We start from the raw sequence: 23,865 nt of genomic DNA on the forward strand, positions 1-23,865 counted from the left end.
CGCGTAGTCGACCTCATAACAGAGAAGGGTCAAGTCAGACGACCTTTGGTCAAACTGATCCTTCTTCCAACAGAGGAGATGGATTGCGAGAAGGTCAAGAGCTCCTCGTAACAATCCCTCCGTTCCTCTCCCTTCTTTTCGAACTCCACCTCCCTATCGATAACCCACCAAAACCCAGCTCTCGTTCACCCGAAACGAGGCCAACCAACAACCTAACGCAGATCCGATATCTGCCACATAGAACCGAAAGGGACTCAGCCCATTCTATTCTTAATCTTACAAAGCAAACCCAAATTCACTTGCTCACCCAGAGCGAGGACACCGGAAAACCTACCGCAGATGACAAAACCCATCTGCCCCAGACATTAGCATTATTAAATGAGTTCTTTTTGTTCTTGTAGTTGGTTTTTAAGTCTCCAAGACCTTCTTTGAGTGATTTGTAAATTTGTAGTTGTGGCTCCGGTTTCAAATTGTAAATCTGTGTTAATTTCTTCGATGGTGCAGGAATTCTAATAAAGCTAGAAATGTAGACATTCACAAAAGTTGCCATCCAAAATTTAGAGTCGAAGCGATCCATTATTCCACCATGTCCAGTAGCGAAATTCACTAACTTATAACGATGCGATTTGTCGAGATTTTATTTAACGATTTTGTCGCTTGCCTTATAGATTGTGCTATTCACTAACTTAGTTTTAACGAATCGAAATAAATTACTTTTAAATTTCTTTTTAATAGTATAAAGGTGGCAGCACAGCTTAACGAAACCTAAAAAATGCGAAAAGCACAAAAGGAGTGCCAAAAATAAATAAATTCCGCATACAAACTGCTTTTAAAAGTTTTTACATATTTTAACAAAAGGTAAGTAAATGCGGTATTAATTTTTTTTCTCTGTTGATATCGCAGTTATTCTTGTACCCCTTAATTGACCATAAAGTTGAGAAATAATATTATGAGCCAAGTCTAGGGTTAGTCGGTACAGCTTTAGAAACTCCGTTGCATTCAAGTGGAATGGGTCATCTACTTCTCTATGAACCACTGGCGATGGACTTAGTAATTCTTCATTTTGTGATAAAACGTACGCAAAGTACTCAAGTGCCATTTGATTAAAAAATAAAGCAACTTTTCGTGTTTGAAAGTATTTAATTAGAGTTCAAATTTTCTTTTTTAACTAAAATTGCCAGAAATATTAATATCGTGATTTTTAACGCAGCCAATTTACTTGCCATTTATTTAACGCCACAGCTGATCGTCGATAAACGAATATCGATACAAAATAGTTACTGAATAACGAAATTGTTATAGTTATCGATTCGCGAATAAAGCATTGGCAAATGTCGTTAAAAAAGTTAGTGAATTCCACTACAGGTATCATGTCATCAAAGTCCTTTATTTTGAAAGCACGTTCGAATCCTGAGGCGAAGAAACCACCAAATGGTCCAATAATTGAACTAAATAAGCTCAATGCAACCGAGTGCCAAACAAATGGATATACTTATAGATTTACCCATACCAAACATACTTAAGCTGTAATTTTGCTTTGTGAATAAATAACTTGGCTGACAAACCATGGTCATGCGTCCCAATTCCTCCGAATAATATAGGACATACAAAGTATTGACAATGGAAAAGGAAATAGGAAAAGATAATTCCAAAAATTACTGCAGCAAAACCACCACCAATAAAACCTTCCCATGTTTTCTTTGGTCTTAGTTTAATTAGTGGGGTACGTCCGAAAAGGAAACCAAACATGTATGCCATAACATCGTTACATACAATCATCGACACCGGAACTATAAACCAAATAAGTCCTTCAAAAATAGTTTTATTATTAAATAACCCTGCGTAACCACGATCAGCAACGAGACATGAGTCCGAGCGAGCAAACTGAACTGCTACATATAATACTTTTTCACCAGACTCAGCACAAACCAAACAAACCCAATGCAACATAACGCAAAGGACAGGAAGCAATGATAAGTTACCAAAAACTGTAAATATTCCACACGATTTATGACTACACCAAAATAGTCGACTAAGTTTTCACCATAGAAGAAGAGTTGGACGTTAGAAGAACATACCAGGACAAACTGCGGAACCATGGTAGACCATGTATGCGATAAACTTCATAGCCAATGGAAATAACATCTTGGTAACATTTAACTTGTACAAGGAGTGTCGTTATCATAAGTGCTAACGGACCTCCGTATATTATAAGTCCAAAGCCGCATATCATAATCCATGTAAATATGCCACGTATAACGTAGTTCTTCCACCTATCTGGAAGACCTTTCAACGCTGAATCCAAAATTTCAGGAGTTTTGTCAGTCCCTTAAGGAATCATTTTTGATAGCTCATCTACAAATTTTTCATCTGATAATTTCTCTTCTTCCGGATCAACATGATCAGATGAACCTCCTGCAGAATTATGTTTGTCACCCTCCCCAGACGTTTCTCCAGCATCATCGCTGGCATCCGTCTCGCCTTTCCTACGACGAATATCAGAATAAGTTTGGTCTCAACAGCAATGAACTAATCAAATCAGTTCAATTAAATTACTTTTTACAGTTTACACCAATCGGATATCAGTGCACTTATAATTTACTATTTTTATACTCAGTTGAGCAGAGCTCACAGAGTATATTAAGTTTGATTGGATAACGCTTGGTTGTACATATATAAAGGAATCGAGATAGATATAGACTTCCATATATCAAAATAATCAGGATCGAAAAAAAATTTGATTGAGCCATGTCCGTCCGTCCGTCCGTCCGTTAACACGATAACTTGAGTAAATTTTGAGGTATCTTGATGAAATTCGGTTCCTGAGCACTCATCTCAGATCGCTATTTAAAATGAACGATATCGGACTATAACCACGCCCACTTTTTCGATATCGAAAATTTCGAAAAACCGAAAAATAGCGATAATTAATTACAAAAGACAGATAAAGCGACGAAACTAGGTAGATGAGTTGAACTTATGACGCAAAATAGAAAATTAGTAAAATTTTGGACAATGGGCGTGGCACCGCCCACTTTTAAAAAAAGGTAATTTAAAAGTTTTGCAAGCTGTAATTTGGCAGTCGTTGAAGATATCATGATGAAATTTGGCAGGAACGTTACTCCTATTACTATATGTACGCTTAATAAAAATTAGCAAACTCGGAGGAGGACCACGCCCACTTTTAAAAAATAAAATTTTTTTAAGTAAAATTTTAACAAAAAATTTAATATCTTTACAGTATATAAGTAAATTATGTCAACATTCAATTCCAGTAATGATATAGTGCAACAAAATACAAAAATAAAAGAAAATTTCAAAATGGGCGTGGCTCCGCCCTTTTTCATTTAATTTGTCTAGGATACTTTTAACGCCATAAGTCGAACAAAAATTAACCAATCCTTTTGAAATTTGGTAGGGGCATAGATTTTATGACGTTAACTCTTTTCTGTGAAAATGGGCGATATCGGTTAATGCCACGCCCAGTTTTTATAGACAGTCGTCCGTCTGTCCTTCCGCATGGCCGTTAACTCGATAACTTGAGCAAAAATCGACATATCTTTAATGAACTTAGTTCACGTGCTTACTTGAACTCACTTTATCTTGGTATGAAAAATGAACGAAATCCGCCTATGACCACGCCCACTTTTTCAATATCGAAAATTACGAAAAATGAAAAAAATTCCATAATTATATACCAAATACGAAAAAGGCATGAAACATGGTAAGGTAATTGGACTGTTTTATTGAAGCGAAATATAACTTTAGAAAAAACTTTATAAAATGGTTGTGACACCTACCATATTAAGTAGAAGAAAATGAAAAATTTCTGCAGGGCGAAATAAAAAACCCTTAAAATCTTGGCAGGTATTACATATATAAATAAATTAGCGGTATCCAACAGATGATGTTCTGGGTCACCCTGGTCCACATTTTGGTCGATATCTGGAAAACGCCTTCACATATACAACTACCACTACTCACTTTTAAAATACTCATTAACTCCTTTCTTTTGATACCCATATTGCACAAACGAATTCTAGAGTCACCCCTGGCCCACCTTTATGGCGATATCTCGAAACGGCGTCCACCTATGGAACTAAGGATTAATCCCTTTTAAAATACTTATTAACACCTTTCTTTTGATACCCATATTGTACAAACAAATTCTAGAGTCACCCCTCGTCCACCTTTATGGCGATATTTCGAAAATGCGACCACCTATACAACAACCACCACTCCCTTTTAAAACCCTCATTAATACCTTTAATTTGATACCCATATCGTACAAATACATTCTAGAGTCACCCCTGGCCCACCTTTATGACGATATTTCGAAACGGCGTCCACCTATAGAACTAAGGCCCACTCCCTTTTAAAATACTCATTAACACCTTTCATTTGATACCCATATCGTACAAACATATTCTAAAGTCACCCCTGGTCCACCTTTACTGCGATATCTCGAAAAGGCGAACACCTATAGAACGAAGGCCCACTCCCTTTTAAAAATACTCATTAACACGTTTCATTTGATGCCCATATCGTACTAATAAAGTCTAGAGTCACCCCTGGCCCACCTTTATGACGATATCTCGAAACGGCGTCCACCTATGGAACTAAGGATTACTCCCTTTTAAAATACTCATTAACACCTTTCTTTTGATACCCATATTGTACAAACAAATTCTAGAGTCACCCCTGGTCCACCTTTATGACGATAATTCGAAAATGCGACCACCTATACAATAACCACCACTCCCTTTTAAAACCCTCATTAATACCTTTAATTTGATACCCATATCGTACAAACACATTCTAGAGTCACCCCTGGTCCACCTTTATGGCGATATTTCGAAACGGCGTCCACCAATAGAATTAAGGCCCACTCCCTTTTAAAATACTCATTAACACCTTTCGTTTGATGCCCATATCGTACAAACAAATTCTAGGGTCACCCATGGTCCACCTTTATGGCGATATCTCGAAACGGCGTCCACCTGTGGGTCTAAGGATTACTCCCTTTTAAAATACTTATTAAAACCTTTCTTTTGATACCCATATTGTACAAACAAATTATAGGGTCACCCCTGGTCCACCTTTATGGCGATATCTCGAAACGGCGTCCACCTATGGGACTAAGGATTACTCCCTTTTAAAATACTCATTAACACCTTTCATTTGATACCGATATCGTACAAACGCATTCTAGAGTCACCCCTCGTCCACCTTTATGGCGATATCTCGAAACGGCGCCCACCTATGGGACTAAGGATTACTCCCTTTTAAAATACTCATTAACACCTTTCATTTGATACCCATATCGTACAAACGCATTCTAGAGCCACCCCTGGTCCACCTTTACGGCGATATCTCGAAAAGGCGACCACCTATACAGCTACCACCACTCCCTTTTAAAACCCTCATTAATACCTTTAATTTGATACCCATATCGTACAAACACATTCTAGAGTCAACCCTGGTCCACCTTTATGGCGATATTTAGAAACGGCATCCACCTATAGAACTAAGGCCCACTCCCTTTTAAAATACTCATTAACACCATTCGTTTGATGCCCATATTGTCCAAACAAATTCTAGGGTCACCCCTGTTCCACCTTTGTGGCGATATCTCGAAACGGCGTCTACCTATGGAACTAAGGATTACTCCCTTTTAAAATACTCATTAACACCTTTAATTTGATACCCATATCGTACAAACGCATTCTAGAGTCAACCCTGATCCACCTTTATGGCTATATCCCTAAATGGCATCCACCTATAGAACTATGGCCCACTCCCTCATAAAATACTCTTTAATGCCTTTCATTTGATACACATGTCATACAAACACATTCCAGGGTTTCCCTCGGTTCATTTTCCTACATGGTTATTTTCCCTTATGTTGTCACCATAGCTCTCAACTGAGTATGTAATGTTCGGTTACACCCGAACTTAACCTTCCTTACTTGTTATTTTATATTTTTGTATCCCAATTAAGATACTTCATTACGAAACCATATGAGAAAGGCGAGATTTTTAACATGTTCAGCAATGTTGCTTCGGAAGCACCGACCTTATAACCAGGTTTCAAAATAGGTACATCGTTGATGATTCCAATAGTACCCTTCGAAATCTTGGTGGGAATAGATAAAGCTTGGAAGAAAGATGTTTTCTGGGGACCCAAACCAGTATTTTGTGCTGGAATAACGACATGTAAAGGGGCAATAGCGCCAGCACGGGCAGGCGCACACACTTTTGACTCGAGAAATTTATCACGTATTTCATTCAAGTCACCCTTGGTAAATACGAAGCCAACATTTCCCATTTCTCCAACAAACCATTATTCCTCGTATAGTTTTGCGCATCATTGTATTTTTACCCATAAGTACAACGCAAGCTGGTACGGATATTTTGCATCGATTTCGATCCAACATTGTCAGCGCCGACAATAAAACAGTTGGGATATTCGTCGAAAAGTTCGACAACTTTCAGGAAATATTGAGCTGTCCAAGCGGCTTTGTTCTCCCTAACCATATTGAGTCAAGTTGTGGGTTAGGGACTCGTCAATTGACTTTTAGAACAAAGCGCAAACGTGTGCAATCCACGGTGTCCGGGCCCATCTCCACCTGAAAAATAAAATAAAATTAATTCATTATGAAAATACAAGCCAATTAATTTATAGTAAGAAAAAAATATTACATTCACTTACCATATCTCCTTAACAAGCACCACCATTCTGGTCCAACCACGCTTAAAAATGGAAAGAATGAAGCAACGGCGCAATGCATCGAACGAGCCATTTACCGTTTGCTTCATTCATAGGAACTTACATTTGTGCGTATGAATTTTCACTTGTTTTTGTGCTTTTTTTTGTTTTTTTCTGGTATAAATATACCAGTGCGCGGCCTTTTTATGAAGGGAATGTTGGTAAACGAGAAATGAAAATAGCAATAGAAGTTGGTAGTTCAGAGTTTATATGTGTACAAAACAAGTCATAATTTGTTGTCAAAACGAAATAAAGCACATTTCACGGACACAAAAATCTCAAAAACAAACAAAAAAAAAAAAACGTTTGCAAACAAAACCAAAATCCATGTAAATGTGTAGACACATAGCTTAGGATCCTGCCTTGGACCTGTATTTCGAGCTATAAACACTCACGAAAATTTACCACAACCTCCATTTACAACAACAATTTTACAATGGACCAAAAATACTGCGAAAAAATAACCGATTTCGGCATGGTAGTCGGAAAATTATTATTTATTGTAATCATTTGCTACATTTATTTCATAAAAAAATGTATTTCTTGTTTTGAGTTCGTTCACGAATTTTTTTCAAAATTGATTCGTTGGTTAATATCACCCATCAATAAATTTCATGTGCTGGGCAAATCAATATGTTTACCAAATGATCACAGTATTTAGTTTCAATACGAATGTACTGAAATATTGGTAGATTTTGGGTTTTTTGATGGTAGAAGTAGTAGAAAATGGAAATGGGTCAAAAGGTTGGCAAATCTACCAATGCCATAAAGTCCATGCACTGACTTTCCATATACTTATACCAACGTATGTACATATATATGTCGAGTTTAAATGTACATTATATGAGGGATGCATAAAAGGATGCAAACGGGTACCGAAGAACCCGTTTCCGAAAAATCGGTACCGGAGCCAAATACCCTTCGGGAACCGTGCCATTTGATAAAGGCCATCATTTAAACAGGACTACAAGCGTACTTGGGGAAAGGTTGAATAAATAATCGAAGGGCAATACAAAAAAAAAAGGAAAATGATACATGCTACAAATGTTTCTCCTCTTCCAAAACGAGGATATTTTATTTTTTTTTTCTTTATATATCATAACATTTTGCTGTCCAAACATTTTTTTTGCGCCGGGCAGGAAATTTGTTGGTTTTTTAGCACCAACAACACAAATAACAACGACGCAAAAACACCCACATAACACACTCTCTACCCGGTTCGGTACCAGAATGTGCGAACCGAAAATCGTAAATGCTCATTTTTCTGCAGCACTAGTGTGCCCGTGGCTAACTAAAACGCTACCGGGTGACACAACAATAATAAAATTAGGGCACTAAAGACCCACACACATAGCGCGAAGTTAAAGAGGCCATGCACATAACATGCGCTGAATGCATATGTTCTTAGGCAGCTACCGCTGTATTTCCCCTACGCACGCGCTAATAAAATTTCCCAAATCTCAATAATACAATTCGGGACCACTCACCCCTGCATTTTGACAATGACCCGACCCATTCAAACCTATTTCACTCCTTTCAGGAAAATGGGTCGTTTTGCCGCTTTGATACGTAATGCTTCCATGAACGCAGCGCGTTATTCTTCGGAATGCCGAGTGTGTCTTGAGCGACACCCTATCCGCTTCTGCCAAACCTTTCGGGCGAAAAGGCCAGAAGAGCGCCTCTACGTAACCATTCGCGAAAGCTACTGCGGAAATTGTCTGGTGCCTGATCGCCGCTCTAACGCGTGCCCAAGCCAAGGGCGATGCAAACGGTGCAGCGAGAAGCACCACACGATGCTGCACATCGCCTCGATCGACGAAGAGGAGCAGCTATTACGAAAAGCTCGCTCCAAGCCATGGAGCGTCCAAGTGGAAAAGGAGCGTCGGACGCTGGAATGGAGACTGGACCTCTTCGTCCACCCCGAAACCGAGATGCCAGCCGAACCGGAGCAGAGACGCGGTCTCTTCGCCCCACCATACCGCCTACAGCCAAATCATTTCGACCACTTTTGCAGCACGAGAGGAAGCGGCTCCAACAAGGGACAGCGACAGCACAGCGCCATACATATAACGGCCGAGCGGAGATCCGGTCTCTTCGCCGGCAAACCAGGAACCCCAACGGAGACGACATTCGCGCGACCGCAGAGCGGAGACAAGGCCTCTTCGCCTGCACCAACGACATCAGCCACAAGATCGCAGCCACGGATGCAACACGCTGCAGCTCACCACAGTGTCCGCCTTCCGGTCAGGGCTCGTAGCCCAGCATTCAGCTACCACCGCCACCATGATACCAACGGTAGCGATCACACCCACCGCGGTCGTGAAGATAGAAGCTGGGGGTGGCTACACCTCGTCGGTGCCTTAATTGACGGATTCTCCCCCATCACCGTGATCGCAGATGAGCTCGCCCGGGAGCTCCAACTCCCTACCAGCACCATTGGCGGGCAAGCAGGATGCCTACTACGCATACGAGGAATACACGGCCAAAACAAACGAATTGCAACCCATGCGGCGGTCGTGTCCAATTTCCGCCGAATGGCCCCCACGACCAGCGTCGACAGCGCCATCGCATCCCCTTATGCACATCTCCGTCTGGCGGATCCTCACTTTTATTCATCCGCCCCGATCCGCCTCGTACTAGGGACATACGTATATCGAACAGCGATTGAGCAGGTGATCGCGGCTGCTTACTATTGTGAACGCCGTTATCAAACATTCGCCACTTGTATGAATTCACAATGGAGGTATGCTTTTACACTCCTTTATCATTACAATAAGTTATTTAAGAAATATCAACACGTATATCTTCTTACTTCTTTTCGCAATCCCTAGCCCTAGGCAAACCTGGCTCAGGCCTTGAACCATAACGGGAAAAGTGCCGAATGACCGCGGCATCAGCAACCAAGCTCGCACACTGCGCAAACCATCTTGCGTGCCGCCAAGCCGGCGGACTGGCCGGCGTTATGTTAAGTTAGATATAATTAGTTAAAGGTTTTTTATTTTTTCCTCTTCTTCACGGTCGGTGATCCTTGGCGGACTGTGACGTTGCGTACCGCAAGGGGGCGGCATGTTTAGGCCCAATGCCTAACTTTTACCTGATTGACGGCGCCACTCCCTAACGTTTTAATAATATTTCCAGCCACCCACACTCACGCCGCATTTGTGTGCATGCATGCACATGCATGCCTTTCATACACATGCACGTGTGTGTGTGCAGGTTGTCAGCACCCATGCACGTATATGTGGGGTGGTTGTATATGTGGCCTTTCCCCTCCTTAACACCAGAGGACTTTTTCGTGGCTTAGCGGTTGTCCTCAACGGGACAACCGGCCTCTTTCTCGATTGACCGCCAAGCAGTTCATGTCGCCCAGGATCACCATCGTCATTTGATATATATACAGGTAAAATCACCTAGTAAATTTTGCACTGTACATTTCTTGCCTTTTATCATTAAATCAGATTGTAACGAGGAAAATCCTCCTGTGTTCTTATTCATTTCTTTTTGAGTGAACACCCAGGCCGAACATTGCTCTGGCAAACTGTGTAGTATGCAAATGTGCTGTGCTGGTTGATATGTGGACTGTATATATATAAAAAGGTGCTTTCAGTTCCTGGTGAGGAGGACAACCACTAAGCCGCGAAAAAGTCCTCTGGTGTTAAGGAGGGGAACGGCCACACATACAACCACACCCACATATACGTACATGGGTGCCGACAACCTGCACACACACATGTGCATGTGTATGAAACGCATGCATGTGAATGCATGCACACAAATGCGGCGTGAGTGTGGGTGGCTGGAAATATTATTAAAACGTTAGGGAGGGGCGCCGTCAATCAGGTAAAAGTTAGGCATTGGGCCTAAACACTTTGGGAGCATATATAATACACAATATTAGCAGCCACCGGAGCCACAGCACATTGAACAGCCCATTGCAACAATTTATTTCTCCTGCACAAAATAACTTTTTTTTTAAGTGTTGATTACTGAAAAATAAAGAAATCACCCGTATTGTGCGCAAAAAAGGTGAAATCAAACAAAGTGCAAATAGTGAAGTTTATTTTAGTGAACATCAGTTTTTTCCTTCTTTTACTTGTTTTCCAAATCTAAATCACTTGTGTTTTAATTTATTTCATCCCTTGTGATTATCTGGTTTATCCCCCCACCAGCGGTAAGGTTTTCCAGACACAACACAAGGCAGAGGGTAACATAACCTCACTTTCAAGCAACCTCGCTATACCAGTTTTGTTGTTGTTATTATTGTTTTTTTTTTTTTTGAGATCACAAGTACAAAATTAATACATCAAACGCATGCACTTTTCACTTCTTCAAAAATACACCTATTATTTGTGGAGGTAGCGAGTGGTCCCCTTTTTGTTGTCGCTACTTTTTTTTGTCGAGACAAAAAGTCCAAAATAAGCGCTTTGTTGTTGTTGCTACGGTGAAAAAAGTCTGGATAATAAACCTTGGTTTTGTTGTCGCTGCTCTGACAAAAAATTCTATAAATATAAATAATAAAACTTCGAAGTACAATAGTTTTCATTTACGGCTGGGCAGGTACTGTAACTCAGAAGAGTTCTATTTTTCTAATCGGCAATTATTTCGTTAATAAATTCAAACAAAACAATGGAAACCTACATCCTTTTAGCAGAATCAATCGCAGAGTTTGATAAAGATTTCAGCCTTATTCGAGAAAGCGACCAAAGCAAACACACCCTTGCGATACAACAGGAAGAGTTGCGGTACTTGTGGAAGAAGGTAAAGTCCACGTTTGATTCACTACTGGGATCTGATGAGGTGTCAGGGGATGACATTGTGGCGATAAGAAAAAGCAAAAAGGAGCATACGCAATCTACATGTGATGCTTAGCGTCTATCTCTGCTAAGGCAGAAAAATACAAGAAAGAGGACAAGAACGTAAACCCTGAGCACGAACCTCATGGGCACAAAATTCGCCTCACTGCTTGCCACACGGAAGTTTTTAAAGGGGATTATTTGTCTTGACCAACATTTCATGACCTGTTCACGGTCATTTATATCAATAATTCTAGCTTGAAAGGGGTGGACAAGTTATTCCAAACGCAAGGCGAGGCAAAAGACATCGTTACAAAATGCCCTCTCACAAATGAAGGTTTCGAGATTGCTTGGAAAAACTTTTTTGAAAGATATGAGAACAAACATATCTTAGTAAACACACAGCTACAAATTTTATTCAATTTAAAAAAGGTAGAAAGTGAGTGCGGCAGTTCGATAAAAAACCTACAAAGCATAAAGGAAATACAGTGACGAGGTGCACCATTTCCTACAACTGCTCCAAATGCCACTCTCGTCACCACACGCTCCCGCATGCGGATACATCTCAGCAAACGGCGGTGCGTAATACTTTCAAAGATGCGGATAATATCCCAACAATTTCGGCAAAGGCGCGACCATCTGCGAACCAGAATGTAAAATCCTGTCATGCCAATTCCAGCACAGGCGTGCTGTTAGAAACTGCTCGCGTACACATTCACCATAATGGTACCGCCTTCTCCGCGCGGGCATTAATTGATTCAGGGTCTGAATGTTATTTTATAACTGCAAGACTGAAACGCAGAATCAATTTGCCAGCGAGAAAACTGCATGCCCAAATTTAAGGCATCACAAATGCGGTGTCAGCTCAGGTGAAAGAAGCATCCAAAATTGAATTACGTTCACCAGTGGATGCCTGCTTTAGCTTGACTACACCCGTTCTAGTCCTAGCCAAACTCACTGGCAATCTTCCATCCTGCCATATCAACGCCATGACTATGCAGGCATTCCCAGACTTGGTTTTGGCATACAAGAGGTTCTACGTCAAAGAAGACGTAGACCTCATATTTGGAGGATACATATATCCCCAAATTATACTGAGCGGTCTGAAAAAGAATGTACTAAATACACTTTTGGCCCAAGATACAGTGTTCGGTTGGATACTAACCGGTCTCGAAGCACCGAGTCTAACGAAGAGCATCATGTCATTCTACAACGAGGTTGCGTTAGACAATCAATTAAAGGCTTTCTGGGAGGTAGAAAATGTGCCCAAAAATAAAATGCTTAATGAAGACGAAAGGTACTGTGAACAATTATTTAAAGACACAACAAAACGTGATGAAAATGGAAGATATGCACTGCTATTCAGGCAGGATAACCCTGCGAATCTTAATTTAGGACCGTCACTGAGGCGCGCATGTTCACAGTTCTTCAGAAATGAGAGCGTTTACGAAAAAACCCAGAGTTAGGGAAAGAGTATGTTCGAGTGCTGTTAGAATACGAAACGCTCGGACATACGAAGAAATAAAAAACAATATTCCCTCCGATGATTCAGATAATTATTTCCTGCCACACCACGCCGTTGTCAAGGCGAAAAGTACCACTAACAAGGTGCTCGTCGTATTCAACGCGACAAGTCCGACGGCAAATAGAATTAGTCTAAACGACATACTCCACCCAGGTCCAGTACTCCAAGCAGACCTGCCCATTTTAATTATACGTTGGCTACTGTATCGCTTCGTCTTTAATAGCGACATCGAAAAGATGTATCGACAAATTTTGGTGACCGATAATCACGCCGAATTTCAAAGAATTGTTCATCGAACATCCCCCAACGAACCCATCAGTATTTACGAACTAAAGACTGTCACATTTGGTGTAAACTGCGCCCCTACCTCTCGATACGGTCACTTCTGCAATTGGCTGATGATGTAGAAAATACCCACCCTATAGCATCGGGTATACTACGAGAAAGTATGTATGCCGACGACGTTTTATTTTGAGAACATACAATAGCGTCAACTATCAAAGTAAGAAACGAAATTCGCAAAGCATTACACTCAGCTGGCTTTCCATTGCGCAAATGGACATCAAATTGTGAGGAAATCCTTCAGGACATCCCCAAAACGGTTCTGCTCAGCGAGAGCTTCCTAGCGATCGAAGAGGCTAGCTCGGTGAAGGCACTCGAAATACGATGGAACACGCACTCAGACATGTTTTACTTCAAAGCAGGAGCTTTAGAGAATGGTGAGAACATCACCAAATGCGCAATCCTATCCGCTATAGCCAACCTTTTCGACCCTTTAGTCTGGCTTGCACCAATGGTCATAGGGGCAAAAATACTAATGCAGAATATCTGGTTTGAAGGCACCCCAACCACCTTAGAACGGTGAGAAAACTTCAACCAACATTATAGCGAAATAGATAACATTATGATACCGCGGTCGGTAATTTTTTCTCCGGAAGACGACATAGAAATCCACGGCTTCTGTGACGCTTCCGAGAAAGCATATGCGCCAGCGATATACATGCGCGTGAAAAGAGACGATCAGGTTTTCATACACTTACTTTTAGCAAAAACCAGAGTAGCTCCAGTGAAAACCATCTCGCTACCACGTTTAGAACTCTGCGGCATTCATTCGGGACCAGCAAAAGTTCACTTCTGGATGGATTCAACCATCGCATTCGCATGGATACGAAAGCCGCCCTGTGCCTGGTCAACCTACGTCACACATAGAATCACCAAGATCCTCGACATGGTCGGTAACAGGGACTGGCTTCACGTGGACCCAGAATCTAACCCAGCGGCTTTGGGAAGCAGAGAACTACTAACGTACGATTTGGTCAACAATTCGTTGTGGTAGCAGGGACCTTCTTGGCTGCAAGAAGACAATTCTCACTGGCCAGCACAAGACACCTAATACCACACGTCCGTTGAGGAGAAGAGGGCACAATCATATGCCATGACAAGGATAGCTCATATCGATATTCTCGACCGATTTTAAAATTTGCCCAGGCTTTGAAAGTCCTATCCTATGTCAGGAGATTCTGAGATCCCCACTCCAACCTTTTTTCACCTAATCCTGAGAGTATACATACATAGTACAGAGGAAGTGGTTGCTTTATTAAGCAACCCAGTCACTCCTCCTGACTAGCTGAGTTGAAGGGGTGCTGCCTTGGCACTTGTCACCCTTTGCTTGCGGGGACAACGGGTTGTCGCCGTTATGGTTTTCTCGGCCGTGTCCCAGCTAAGTGGGGGATTCGTCGCCTTATGACCATCCGGCCCTTTTCTCCTCCACCCCGGCTCCGGCCAGAGACCTGTCCAGCAGCTAAAGGGGCTACCGATGTGCCGTAAGGTACACCACCCCTCAGCCCACGGATCGGCCTACGGAGTTCCAGCTGGTACAACTCTGCGTCCAGCCCTGCCATCGTGCGGGCATGGATGCGGTGGTGTCCAGCTAGCTGACCGGCACTAACCATAATTCTTTATTCATTCCTCGCAGGTCCCTCCGCCACCGCCACTGAGACAGCGTCCTCGCAGGAAGCCGCCACCCGCAACTGCCGCTACTGGTCACCCCCCTAAAAGGTAATTAGGGAGAAAGTTTGCACCGACACCTCGCCTTGACCACGCCTCTGGTACGCGCTCCGTTGCGCTATTATTGTCGCCGCTATCCTACGCCATTGCGCCGCTGCTACGACAACCGCCAGCCGCCCGCTATCCTACCGTCGTTGCGCCGCTGCTACGACGACATTTAGCCGCCGCTACCTCATCACCGTCCAGTCAGCTCGCTGCTGCCGTCACTGCGTCCACAATGGTACATTCATCCGACCGTTAATACTGTCCGCCGTCCAGCCGCCGTGCTAATCCCGCCACTGCGCCGATACCACTGCGCCAATCCGTTCGCTAATACTGTCCGCCTGTCCAGCCGCCGTGCTAGTCCCGCCACGGTGCCAATCCGCCCGCTAATACTGTCCGCCGTCCAGCCGTCGTGCCACTCCCGCCACTGCGCCAATCCGTCCGCTAATACTGTCTGCCGTCCCGCCGGTGCGCTAATCCCGCCGCTGCCTCCGGACCGCCGTACCATCCCGCCCGCTACTGCACCGCCGTTCAACCGCCTTACCGACCCCTCCGCTATTACTACGACTGTTAGACGCCGCTCGCCTCCCGGCCCTGTCATCTTTGTAAGGAAAGCTGCTACCCTCACTACCCTTCAAGCCGCGTGTGTGTGTGTGTATTCGTCATTAACACATAACTACTGTGTTCTTATTAAGTGGGGGTTTGTGGGACCTCTACTTGACCCTGGATTGACTGAGTGCTACCTCAGCCTTCGACAAAACCCGCACACACCGGCCCACGAAGTTACTACGCTGAATACTGACTCACTCAATTGGATCTACTTACTAAAAAGGGAGAGGCTGATAGAGGAGTTCCAGAAGCATATGATTCATGTGGAAGGCCAAACCGTAGCCGAGCTGCACCGCGCACTAAGCACTTACGTACGAGCGAAACGCCCGAGAAATTCAAGTGAAGACATGCTGAAGGAGCTGGGAAGGGAAGTCGATGAAGAAGAGGGGAAATCCGTTATGCTGCTCCAGCCAACAACAAAGCAGAGCCCTTCGATCCAGATTCATAGTCCCCAACCGCATGCGCATGATAGAGAAGGCGCACCACCGAAGCGAGACGAAATGAGCGACGGTGAGCTAATGAATGCCGCTGGGATTTGCATTTTTCGGGTGAAGAGTCGCTGCACGAATTTCTGGAGAGGATAGAGGAGCTTGCCGAATGTTACCGCATCCCCGTCGACCGGCTCCTCCCAACGCTCCCGGGATTCTACGTGGCAAAACACTCCAATGGTACCGCATCCGTAAACAACAAATCAAGCAATGGAGCGATTTTCGAATGGATGTGCAAAATTTTGTCCTGCCCAAGCGTCATCTTCGACATTTGGAAGAGGCCATCCGACAACGCAAGCAACACGGCCGTGAAAAAGCCAAAGACTACATCCTCGCATTAGAAACACTGATCTGCCAGCACCCGACAATGTGTAAGGAAAACCACATCGAAAGAATATACGATGGCCTACGCGTTGAATACCGCCTCTTCGTCAAGCACAGCGAGTTTAAGACGATCGATGAGCTCCTGGAAATAACTGAAGAATATGAGCTGCTAAAAATCGAGGAAGCGAAACAGGGCAAAGTGGCGATCCACAGCCTGTATCATCTTCAAACGGAGTACAATAGCAAGGAGTGCTGCTGGCGCTGCAAGGAACGCGGACACCGCCGCTTCCAATGCAGGGGCCGCTGGAGAATGTTCTGCTCCAGTTGTGGACAAGACAACATCCTCTCCAGGGACTGCCTATGCCCTTCGAAACATCCAGGATGCCGTCAAGTTATGTGAGAGGAAGCCGCCAAGCAATAGTTGTGCGGCCAAAGAAGTCTATGGAACCATCAGCCTGCAATCCCGCTGCCGAAATGCAAGTAGATGGCCGTCTCTACATACCGATAACCACCGAGAGCATGAGCGTGCGCGCGCTAGTAGACACCGGCGCCACCCTCTCATACGTCGACGAGTCAATACGAAACCACCTGGAGAGGATCAAAATCAAACCACATCTTCACAAGCGGAGCGTCCAATTGGCAGACCAGACGTGTGTCTATAGCTCGAATTCGTACCCAGCAAGGATTACGTACCAAGGACGAACGACTAAAATAATGATGTCCGCCATCTCGAACCTGGCAGAACGGATGATCTTAGGAATGGACTTTCTACGGGAAAAGGGAATCACCCTCACGCTAGATGGCCAGCCGTTAGAAGTCACCTTGACCAGGAGATCAGCCGAGCTAGACACACTATGTGCAATGACCAGCCGGGATCACGTGAACAATGGTCAAAAACCGGAGCACCACCAGAAGGGATTGAGCAAAACCGGTAGCCCAATTACCGCAGCCGACCATTCGACCATCCGTAAACATAACCGACCGCTGAAGCAACGCTTCTGCCCCCGTTACCCGGCTATACAAACATACAATGTCCATGAAGATTACCGAAAAAGAGCGCCGAACGCGATATGCAATGCGCTCCCCCACCGCCCGTTGCAAAACACCGAACCGGACATATTTTACACAATAAAAGGCGACAGAGAAGAGCCCGGTGAGATTATTGGCAACCATACAATATCCGCAGCCATGGGAAATAGTAACCGCCAACTTCGTACCACTACTACCACGTTCCAAGCAAAGAAGCACTTACCTCCTCGCCATGATCTACAAATTCTACAAGAGTGTGGAGTTAATTCTGGCGCGCCAAGCAACAACGGCAAGCGTGCTCAAAGCGCTACAAGAAAAGGTCTTATACCGACTTGGTTGTCCGAAAACCTTCTCCACCGACAACGGGAAGCAGTTCGGTGGAAAAGCGTTATCACCGTTTCTGAGCAACCACCTTACATGGGAGTAGGAGACTCAACAAATGGCATTTGCAGTAAATACAGTCAGCAAAGAGGGTACAAAAGCATCTTCAGCAGACATAAAATTCGACAAAATAAAGCAACGTTTGAGCGGGTTCACACGGAGGGAGCAGTACCAGTGGCCAGTCAACCGAGTCAAAATACAAAAGGTACCACATTTTTTTCCGGCCCATATATTACCGAATACCGAATGGCCATAATGCAATCACAACACGAGGTAGATGAGAACAATGCCAATATGTCAAGGATGGAAGAAGAAGAAGGATGGCAACTTATTTATAATATTCATGAATTTCGCATTATTTTAAAATAAATATTCTGTTAGTTTTAAGAACAATGAAATTGTAATTAAACCTGATATGTAAACATTTTTTTTTGAATCAACTTTGTTAGGTATAAGTGGAATGACTGTATATTTTCTGGAAAAAAAAAAGTTAATAAAACGATGCACGCATACACACCGGCAAAGCCGGCATAACGGCACACATACAACCGCTAGGCCAGGCCTGGCGTGATACTCCTGTTCCTCACAGCAGCTTTCCGTCAACCGAAGTGAGAGGGGGAATGTAACGTAGCGTTACAATAGTACGACCCCCACTGTAACCCTTTTTCTCCTACGCCTGAGACCCCCACTCTAACCTTTTTTCACCTAAGCCTGAGACTATACATACATAGTACATTAACAGGTAGCCAACAGCAGCAGCTTCTTACCAATGCATGCGAATAGCATTTGGCGATAACAATATCGGGGGGTTCGCCGCCTTATGACCATCCGGCCCTTTTCCCCTCCGCCCCGGCTCCGGCCGTAGACCGGTCCAGCAGCTAAAGGGGCTACCGATGTGCCGTAAGGTACACTTCCCCTCAGCTCACGGATCGGCCTACGGAGTTCCAGCTGGTACAAATCTGCGTCCAGCTCTGCCATCGTGTGGGCATGGATGCGGTGGTGTACAGCTAGCGGACCGGCACTAACCATAATTCTTTGTTCATTCCTCGCAATTCCCTCCGCCACCGCCACTGAGACAGCGTCCTCGCAGGAAGCCGCCACCCGCAACCGCCGCTACTGGTCACCCCCCCTAAAAGGTAATCAGGCAGAAAGTTTGCACCGACACCTCGCCGAACAGAGCGCCGAACGCGATATGCAATGCGCTCCCCCACCGCCCGTTGCAAAACACCGAACCGGACATATTTTACACAATAAAAGGCGACAGAGAAGAGCCCGGTGAGATTATTGGCAACCATACAATATCCGCAGCCATGGGAAATAGTAACCGCCAACTTCGTACCACTACTACCACGTTCCAAGCAAAGAAGCACTTACCTCCTCGCCATGATCTACAAATTCTACAAGAGTGTGGAGTTAATTCTGGCGCGCCAAGCAACAACGGCAAGCGTGCTCAAAGCGCTACAAGAAAAGGTCTTATACCGACTTGGTTGTCCGAAAACCTTCCCCACCGACATCGGGAAGCAGTTCGGTGGAAAAGCGTTATCACCGTTCCTGAGCAACCACCTTACATGGGAGTAGGAGACTCAACAAATGGCATTTGCAGTAAATACAGTCAGCAAAGAGGGTACAAAAGCATCTTCAGCAGACATAAAATTCGACAAAATAAAGCAACGTTTGAGCGGGTTCACACGGAGGGAGCAGTACCAGTGGCCAGTCAACCGAGTCAAAATACAAAAGGTACCACATTTTTTTCCGGCCCATATATTACCGAATACCGAAAGGCCATAATGCAATCACAACACGAGGTAGATGAGAACAATGCCAATATGTCAAGGATGGAAGAAGAAGAAGGATGGCAACTTATTTACAATATTCATGAATTTCGCATTATTTTAAAATAAATATTTTGTTAGTTTTAAGAACAATGAAATTGTAATTAAACCTGATATGTAAACATTTTTTTTGAATCAACTTTGTTAGGTATAAGTGGAATGACTCTGTATATTTTCTGGAAAAAAAAATGTTAATAAAACGATGCACGCATACACACCGGCAAAGCCGGCATAACGGCACACATACAACCGCTAGGCCAGGCCTGGCGTGATACTCCTGTTCCTCACAGCAGCTTTCCGTCAACCGAAGTGGGAGGGGGAATGTAACGTAGCGTTACAATAGTACGACCCCCACTGTAACCCTTTTTCTCCTACGCCTGAGACCCCCACTCTAACCTTTTTTCACCTAAGCCTGAGACTATACATACATAGTACATTAACAGGTAGCCAACAGCAGCAGCTTCTTACCAATGCATGCGAGTAGCATTTGGCGATAACAATATCGGGGGGTTCGCCGCCTTATGACCATCCGGCCCTTTTCCCCTCCGCCCCGGCTCCGGCCGTAGACCGGTCCAGCAGCTAAAGGGGCTACCGATGTGCCGTAAGGTACACTTCCCCTCAGCTCACGGATCGGCCTACGGAGTTCCAGCTGGTACAAATCTGCGTCCAGCTCTGCCATCGTGTGGGCATGGATGCGGTGGTGTACAGCTAGCGGACCGGCACTAACCATAATTCTTTGTTCATTCCTCGCAATTCCCTCCGCCACCGCCACTGAGACAGCGTCCTCGCAGGAAGCCGCCACCCGCAACCGCCGCTACTGGTCACCCCCCCTAAAAGGTAATCAGGCAGAAAGTTTGCACCGACACCTCGCCTTGGCCACGCCTCTTGTACGCGCTTCGTTGCCCTATTGTTGTCGCCGCTATTCTACGCCGTTGCACCGCCGCTACGACGACCGTAAGCCGCTCGCTATCCTACGCCATTGCGCCGCTGCTACGACGACTGTCAGCCGCCCGCTATCCTACCGCCGTTGCGCCGCTGCTACGACAGCCGTCAGCCGCCCGCTATCCTACCACAGTTGCACCGCTGCTGCGACGACCTTTAGCCGTCGCTACCTTATCACCGTCCAGCCAGCTCGCTGGTGCAGTCATTGCGTCCACACCGCTACATCCATCCGTCCCTTAATACTGTCCGCCATCCAGCAGCCGTGCTAATCCCGCCACTGCGCCCATACCACTGCGCCAATACGTCCGCTAATACTGTCCGCCTGTCCAGCCGCCGTGCTACTCCCTGCACTGCGCCAATCTGTCCGCTAATACTTTCCGCCGTCGGGCCGCTGCGCTGATTCCGCCGCTGCCTCCGGACCCCCGCACCATCCCGCCCGCTCCTGCACCACCGATCAACCGCCGTACCGACCCCTCTGCTATTACTACGACTGTTAGCCGCCGCTCGCCTTCCGCCCCTGTCATCTTTGTACGGAAAGCTGCTTCCCTCACTACCCTTCAAGCGTGTGTATGTGTGTGCGTATTCGTCATTAACACATAACTACTGTGTTCTTATTAAGTGGGGGTTTGTGGGACATCTACTGGACCCTGGATTTACTGAGTGCTACCTCAGCCTTCGACAAAACCCACCTCATACAACGAGCGTCATCCGATCATCTTGCCTTATAATTGCAGGCTGTCTCGCCTTGCAGTCATGATGATTCATCATGATTCCCTTCATGGCGAGAACCAGCTCATGCTCCGTCTTATCCGAACCCCATATTGGATTTCGAATGTCAAGAACATGATCAGAGCCATCATCCACAATTGCAAAACCTGCATTATTCACCAAAAGCGGGCGCAGTACCAACTTATGGGTACCTTTCCCTGCACACGTACTACTTTTATCCGCGCGTTCACCAGTACCGGGGTAGACTTTGCGGGGTCTTTCGAAATCAAAAGCTACCGCGGCAGGGGTGTCGCCTATCCAAAGGCTATGTTTGTCTCTTTGTGTGATTTTCCACACGGGCGATTCATCTGGAGGCCACTAGTGACATCAGTACCCCATCATTTTTAGCGGCATTTGCCCATTTTGTCTCTAGACGCGGATGCCCAAAGAATGTGTACTCCGACAACTGTACAGATTTTGTCGGAGCTGCACGATCTTTTCTCGCGGAGTTTAAGACTTTCATCTCTGAGACCAGAAATATAACTATTTCCAAATACAGCCACTAGTCTCTAACGTGGCACTTCATCTCTGCGGGCGCTTCTCATATGGGAGGGCTGTGCGAGGCCGGAGTGAAAAGCTTCAAAAGCCACTGCAAGAAGATAGCCTCACCACACAAAACCACATTGGAGGAATTAAATACACTTTTGTGCCGGATCGAGGCATACCTGAACTCGCGGCCGCTCAGCCCGTTATCTAATGACCCAACAGACCTATAGCCATTTACACCAGGCCATTTCCTCACGGGCGGCCACCTAATGGCTCCCTCAGAACCAGATACTAGTGAGAGCTCTGCCTCTATGATCAATCGGTTGCAGAAACTCAAAGCCTTCCATCAAACATTCTGCAAACGATGGAAGGTGGAATATCTATCCGAACCTCAAAAGCGTGTGAAGTGGAAGCAACCCAAACAAAATATACAAGTGGAATGGAGGCTGGGTAGAGTGGTCAAGGTACACCCCGGCGAATATAACTGAGTAAGTGTAGTTGACCTTCTGACAGAGAAGGGTCAGGTGAAATGACCATTTGTCAAACTGATCCTCCTCCCAACGGAGGAGATTGATTGCGAGAAGGCCAATAGCTCCTCCTAACAATCCCTCCGTTCCTCTCCCGCACTCCCTTCCGAACTCCACCTTCCTATCCAGCTCTTGTTCACCCGAAACGAGGCCAACCAATAACCTAACGCAGATCCGCTATCTGCCAAAGAACCTAAAGGCATTCGGCCCATTAGATTTTAAATTTCAAAAACCATCCCACAATTCACTCGCTCTCCCAGAGCGAGGATACCAAGAATCAATCCGAAATTCACTCGCTCCCCCGAGCGAGGACACCAAAACCCTAACGCAGATCCGCTATCTGCCACAGAACCTAAAGGCATTCGGCCCATTATATTTTAAATTTTCAAAAACCATCCCACAATTCACTCGCTCTCCCAGAGCGAGGATACCAAGAATCAAATCTAAATTCACTCCCTCCCCAGAGCGAGGACGCCAAAACCCTAACGCAGATCCACTGTCTGCCACAGAACTTGAATGCACTCGTCCAAAGACACGAGGCCAACAGAATTTTTCAAAATTTAGAATACATTTTTAAGGAGTTTTCAAACATTTCTCCGATTAAGGTGAATTTCAGTAAGCTTAAAAACCGACAGCTTTGTCAGACAATTTTTTTAATATAAAAACATAAATTTCGACAATGTTCATAGAAACATTAATAGTTTTTACATTTTTTGTTAATAAGTGGGTTTAGCTTTAAAATATAATGGAACGTTTCGAACGTGCCTTTGTTGAAGGTGAGCTTTTTTTCACTGGCTTATAGTGTCGCTCGACTCAAAAGACAATGCATTCGAAACCTAGCATATTCCATAAAAAAATATTAACGGAATAACATTTTCAAAAAAAGGAATGTTGTCCAAAATTGACATTTTTTAATATACCTTATTTTTTAAACTGATTATTTCGACGGCTGAGCAGAATATCATCACCCTATCTCGGCTGTCTTTTCGAAAAAGTGCTGTCTCAGACAACGCCCTATCTCAGAATCCGGTTGAAGAACGGCCGGTCTTAGAAAACACGACATGTTCTGATAGTCACGTTATGACAATTTCAAAATTGAAGTTGCGTTTCAAAATTGTTCTTAATGATATATGTATATTTCTCCTTGGCTATGAAAATCTTATTTAAATCTAACACCACCCCTTTTCTAGTCCTTCAAACATTTTACTAATATAAAGTTTGCTAAATCAAGATAAAGGCTTTCATACGAACTTGCAGAGTTTTGGAACAACAAAAATCTTATGCCCACCGCAAGGTTTCGATTTCGTGCGCCGATCTATCGTGGAATGACCCCAATGTTTACT

The 23,865-nt window shown here is 44.5% G+C and overlaps 1 protein-coding gene and 2 pseudogenes across 1 annotated transcript in view; 1 reads left to right on the plus strand and 2 right to left on the minus strand.

Annotated features, from left to right (window-relative positions):
* The window catches only part of Apoltp (Apolipoprotein lipid transfer particle), a 2,338,027-nt gene that overhangs the window by 17,347 nt on the left and 2,296,815 nt on the right, over window positions 1–23,865 (plus strand). The window lies entirely within an intron of this gene.
* On the minus strand, window positions 296–2,503 carry LOC137241665 (phosphatidate cytidylyltransferase, photoreceptor-specific-like; annotated as a pseudogene).
* Window positions 5,978–6,537, minus strand: LOC137241666 (large ribosomal subunit protein uL10-like; annotated as a pseudogene).

Source organism: Eurosta solidaginis, chromosome 2 (assembly GCF_040869045.1).
Source record: "Eurosta solidaginis isolate ZX-2024a chromosome 2, ASM4086904v1, whole genome shotgun sequence".
Taxonomy (NCBI): Eukaryota; Metazoa; Arthropoda; class Insecta; order Diptera; family Tephritidae; genus Eurosta; species Eurosta solidaginis.